This window comes from Lampris incognitus, chromosome 2 (genome assembly GCF_029633865.1).
Source record: "Lampris incognitus isolate fLamInc1 chromosome 2, fLamInc1.hap2, whole genome shotgun sequence".
NCBI classification, from domain to species: domain Eukaryota; kingdom Metazoa; phylum Chordata; class Actinopteri; order Lampriformes; family Lampridae; genus Lampris; species Lampris incognitus.
The window spans coordinates 6,587,163-6,593,626 of NC_079212.1; positions in this window are offsets into that span (position 1 = coordinate 6,587,163).

Consider the following 6,464-nt stretch of genomic DNA (forward strand, 5'->3'; position numbering starts at 1 on the left):
ATTACATGATCAGGTTAGCCTTCATTTCCCTGGTCCTGATAATGTAATAATTCCCCAATATTGTAATAATTTAACAGCAGACCACCCATAAATGGATTCAAGTGGTGATACTGTTTAAGCAACGCAAGCTCGAGAGGTCTAGCGCCACCGACTGGTCAAAGTTGGACGTGCGTGAATGTTCTACTCTTCCTCAAAACTACCTCCAAGCTACTTCCACACATGCTTTTTCTCAGTTGGATCATTTTATTACATTATCAGGAAGTTATTGCATTATCGGGTTTTATTGCATTTTCAATGACCTCAAGCACATTTTTTATTACATTATCAGGGTTATTACATTATCGGGGAGTTATTACATTATCAGGGTTATTACATTATCAGGGATTTATTACATTATCAGGGTTATTACATTATCAGGGATTTATTACATTATCAGGGTTATTACATTATCAGGGATTTATTACATTATCGGGGGTTAGTACATTATCGGGGGGAGTTATTACATTATCGGGGATTTATTACATTATCAGGGTTATTACATTATCAGGGATTTATTACATTATCAGGGTTATCACATTATCAGGGTTATTACATTATCGGGGGGGATTTATTTCATTATCAGGGGGTATTACATTATCGGGGGGGATTTATTACATTATCAGGGTTATTACATTATCAGGGTTATTACATTATCGGGGGATTTATTACATTATCATGTTCTACAGGCCTACTAGCTGACACACATCTGGCAAACACGACTGACCTTTTATTCAGTTGTGCAGCAGCCGTGGGTCACACGGCATTAACACTGGTTTTACATGCATTGTGTAGTGTGTTGCATGAGCTAAACACGCGAGTGGGGTGTCTCTGGGATGCTGATTTTATGTAGGTACTTTATCCTCGTTGGACACGGGTGGGATAGTGGATGGATGGGTTGATCTTGAGCTGCAGTAGCGCAGATTCGACACAAGATGTCGCAAATTACTTTAGAAAGTCACAAAACGAGCAGTGGAACTTTGACCTTTGAAGTATCAAAAATCAGTATATATATCCGTATATATCTATATATATACAGATATATATATAATATTAGATTCAATTAGATTTGTCCATTTAAATAGAGAGCGCAGTCTCGGAATGGTCCAACTCGTAATGGGCGCTGCTGCCTGCAGTTTGTTTCTTTCAGCTAATGTTTGGTAGAAACCTTATCTAACGTTTCTGGCTTTCCCCAGAAAAGACAAAAGCGAATGATCCAAAGAAGCGGCTGGCGACTCCACATGTATGGGAGGAGGCATGTGGTAGTCTGCAGCCCTCCCCGGATCGGTAGAGGGGGTGGAGCGGAGACTGGGACGGCTCGGCAGAGTGGGGCAATTGGCCGGATACAATTGGGGAGAAAAGGGGGGGGGATCCAAAATTCAGTATGGTTTGGACTTGGACTTGCTTTGACATTGGACTTGTCATCCATGGCAGCTATTTTGTCACAGATTAAGTTGATTAAGTAGCGTGATCCTCCCACGCGCTACGTCCCCCTGGTGAAACTCCTCACTGTCAGGTGAAAAGAAGTGGCCGGTGACTCCACGTGTATGGGAGGAGGCATGTGGTAGTCTGCAGCCCTCCCCGGATCGGCAAGGGGGTGAAGCGGAGACCGGGACAGATCGGAACAGTGGGGTAATTGGCCGGATACAACTGGAGAGAAAAGCGGGGGGGGGCATCATCCACAATTCTCAAAAGAAGAGAAGAAAATAAAATTAAACAAGGAAGTGATGATACACTCTGTGATGCTGCTTTTTGACAAAAATCGTTCAGCTCTGTAACACGTGTGATGAAACGTAAAGGGGGGAAAAACACCATAACCAGGAAGGAAAAGGCGACTGAGCAGACTAAAATGGTGACATATTTAAGTGCGAGTATGATCTCATGAAAGCAGGATTGAAGCTGGGCAATGCCCCACAGTAAAGCAGCAGTGTTGGGGCAGCGATGGGGGGGGGGGGTTCCCATAGCTGAAGAGGCCATAGTAAAGAGCCTATCACGTCAAATTGTCTTTAATGCCCCTTACAGGGGAATTAGTTTGCAGCCAGTACAATAAAACTCACACAAACACCAAGGCAGAACTGACAACAGGGCACGGCGGGCAGGGAGAACCACAGGAGTTCAAATATACAGACCAAGGAAACCAGCGATCTGCAGACAGCAGATGAAAACTATCTACCATTTAACAGCTGGGTGGCAGTGGGGACAAAGGAAGCCTTGTCTCTCTTAGTCCTAACACAGGGCATCCTCATGCGGGTCATGGCCTACTGCTACTCTTCATCAGCAGCCTGGACACCAGCAAAGCAGCCTGAGGCCCAACACGTCCGGGGCCTTCTGCTCACTTGACAGTACCTCTGTCTGACACATGATGAGGGAGCGGGAGGAAAAGCCTCTCGGCCTCCTAGAGTTATCTTTGAACCCTTTTCCTTTTCGCCCGAGTCGGCAATCACGCCAGATATCTGGAATAGTTCAGCGTCTTTAACGACCTTGGCCTGGGAGCCCTTAACACATTCAGCCCTGCTTAGGAAACAGTTATGACGCACGCGTGGTCGGCCGAGATCCTCGGCAACAGATTGTTTTGGAAACCGGCTAATAGGAAGAGCTTGCTGTTTGCCTTGAGCTTCGAGTCGATCCCACAGAGCACATCACGGCGGTCCTTGGGAGTAAAAGGAAAACTAGAAGAACTTCCTTCTTTCATTGTTTGTCGATGCAGAAATATTGCTTTTGGAAACATCACGACTCTCAGGCCGACGGAGGTGTGGCAGCGTCTCTCTTCAGACGGCGATCAACCGTCTCTTTGGCAGGGCAACTTGGCCTCGGATGCCAACGCCTTGACACATTACGACATTTGTTTCTTTGAGATTGTGTGATTGTGCTGTAGTCTGCAGGCAATCTCGGGTCACTGTTCAATCCCTGTCAATCACAGCCAGCCAGGACTTTATTTGGCGCTTTAGACCAAACTGTGGATAAGCTAACCTAGAAAGACTCCTTGGTTCTCGGGCATGACTCAGTCGGCACCTGAACGCATGAACATACGGTATTTCTTTTAAAGTTCCCTGTATTATATCTGGCAAAACGTTTAATTTTGATGCATTTTCTGTAACTGTGGCCATATTTCTCAAATAAAAAACATTTATTTTGGCCCGAGAGGTACAAAATGCAGCAATGTGATTGTGTTTTGTCCCAGCGGCTGAACACTCAGGCTGTTTCAGGGTTGTCATAATAATAATAATAATAATAATCATTACATTTTTTTGGGATTTTCCCCTTTTTCAACCTGAAAATTACCCCACTCCAATTACCCCACTCTTCCGAGCAGTCCCAGTCGCTGCTCCACCCTTGCTGCCATCCGTGGAGGGCTGCAGCCTGCAGACTACCACATGCCTCCTCCGATACATGTGGAGTCGCCAGCCGCTTCTTTTCACCTGACAGTGAGGAGTTTCACCAGGGGGACGTAGCGCGTGGGAGGTTCACGTTATTACCCCCAGTCCCCCCCCGCCCCGAACCGGCACCCCGACCGACCAGAGAGCGACCAGGACACATACCCACATCCGGCTTCCCACCCGCAGACATGGCCAATTGTGTCTGTAGGGACGCCCGACCAACACGGGGATTTGAACCGGCGAGCCCCGTGTTGGTAGGCAACAGAATAGACCGCTACGCTACCCAGATGTGCATCGTTACATTTATATAGCCCTTTTCTAGACACCCAAAGCGCTTCAAATTGAAGGGGGCAACTCATTTCAACCACCACCAATGTGCAGCACCACCTGGGTGATGCATGGCAGCCATTTTGCACCAGAACGCTCACCACACATCAGCTTGAGGTGGAGAGAGAGGAATCATTCAGCCAATTACATGGGGGGATGATTAGGTTGCCAGATGGAGACAGCCAGGTTGGGAATTTTGCCAGGACACTGGGGGGGACCCCCTACTCTTTGTGGTAAATGCCATGGGATCTTTAATGACCACAGTGAGTCAGGACCTCTGTTTAACGTCTCATCACTGGGGGCATTGGGATTTGATATTTGCTGTTTTTATTATTAGGCCCTGAGGGATACTCTCACCGACACCACTTCCGAGCAACTCTGTTTTACCAGGAGGTCTTCCATCCAAGTACTAGCCAAGCCCATACCTGCTTAGCTTCTGTCATTCAGCAGAGGCGTGGTACATGTCGGTATGATTATTGCTTTACAATATAATATTTCATGTAGTAAATGGCTGCAGAGCCTGTCTGCTGGTCAGAGGCACCATGATAAATCATATTTCCCAGACACCAGAATTTGCTGGGATTAATCCTGTGCACTCACAGGTGGACGTGTCGCGTACACATACACATGTTGCGCTTTCCTAGTGTAACCGGTTATTTTCTTGCCCGGTGCGGGATTCGATACGGGGTGTGCTGCACCACAAGGAGACATCACTAACCGCTCGGCTAAAGGGTCAGACCCGTTAGCTAGGGGCTAACGTGTCTTATTAGTAGTTTACAGTCGTCACCCTCCCCGGAAGTTGTTCTTCCCGCGCTCCGAAGAGACTTCTGAGGATCTGCACACTTCCGGATCCCACCGCTGCCACGAGTGTAACCGGTTATTTTCTTGCCCGGTGCGGGATTCGATATGGGGTGTACTGCACCACAAGGCGGCATCACTACCCGCTCGGCTGAAGGGTCAGACCCGTTAGCTAGGGGGCTAACGTGTCTTATTAGTAGTTTACACTAGTATAATAAAAAAAGTATATTGTGGTGACCCACATATATATAACGAGAGACATTCACCTAAGAGGACGGTGTACCTTTAAGGGAAGAGGCGAGGGGATCAGATAATACACTTCCGCTTCCGGTTCACAGTTCAGTGTCGTTGTCGAATGTATGACATGCTAAGTTGGAGCTAGTAAACTACCTCGACTACGTCTACTCTCACGTCTCCTGTCTCGTTGTTTTCTAACTCCACAATATCTATTTACGACAGTGCAGCGGTTATGGGGCTACATAATTCCCCTTATTGAGCTGGTAGGAACGTTAGTTTACAGCTGCTGTTTCCTCGGTTCGGGTTTACAGTGACGCACTTCCGCTGCGCGGGTTTTTTTGTTGTTGTAATGGCGGAAGGAACAAATGGTGTACGTTGTGTAGCCGAAAGAGAGAGTTGTCACGACTCCTGCTTGAGCTCCTCTACAACAGAATAAAATAAAATGAAATATTTCACTCAGCTGCTCCTTTAAAACTGTCGAAATGAAAATAAAATAGGTAAGTTACCCCAGTCAAGACAAAACTATACACAACAGCCCTTGGGGCCTTTTAACCGGGTAATGGAAAGTGAAACGACAGCCAAGTACCAACTAATACTTATTGACTATTACCTTTTACCTTACACACAAATTAAATAAACAAAAGCCGGCGATTAACACAAATAAAAGAGCCCCCCCACCCGCTGCAGGCCTGCCTGTTTTTGTTGGGGGTGACGTGTGACAGCTCACAGTCCCACCGGTGGAAACTATTCACTCAGTGAGCAACAACGTTGGGGTTACTCACAGATGGCGAACAGTTCTGTCTCTCCACCAGGGCGATGAAGGAAGCCGTCCTGACTCAGTCCTGCGGCCATGAAGAAAGGGAACGAATGGTCTCCCGCGAAGCCGGAGGTGCAACTGCCCATTTCCGGTCACGCGGTGCGCTAACTGGTGTCCATCTGCGCCTCGGGGTTTTTTTTTCCTCCCCCAATTTTCCCCCCTTTTTTCTCCCCAATTTGTATCCGGCCAATTACCCAGCTCCTCTCGAGCCGTCCCGTTCGCTGCTCCACCTCCTCTCCGCCGATCCGGTGGGCGCCCCGACCGACCAGAGGAGGCGCTAGTGCAGCGACCAGGACACATACCCACATCCGACTTCCCACCCGCACACACGGCCAATTGTGTCTGTAGGGACGCCCGACCAAGCCGGAGGTAACACGGGGATTCGAACCGGCGATCCCGCGTTGGTAGGCAACGGAATAGACCGCTACGCCACCCGGACGCCCGTCTGCGCCTCGGGGTCCCATCAAAGCCCAGGAACCTGTTACGTATGTGATGTATGTACTGTTCCTTTAAGAGCTGTGACGTAAGTGTCTAGCCCGGAATGTACCGGGAGTTATGGGTAGAAGAAGAAGAAGAGTCTGATTTAATTCAGGCGCTGATACACGTTTATGATCAGCCTTCGACGCAACAGAACCGACGTCCCGTCTTGTACAGACGGTGTGAGACTTCGGTGGCATGTTATCCAGTTAGCTTGGGTAGCGGTGCTAGCCAGGAGGCTACCTAGCTTCGACGCTGGTACGAGTACTTCTGCGGTTGAACGTGGCAACCACACAGGCTCTCCGTGAGCACAAACATGACACACTCACTCGGACTAAATACTATGAAGTGTTGAGACGCCTCCGCCTGTTTGTCTAACGCCGTATCCACCCAAC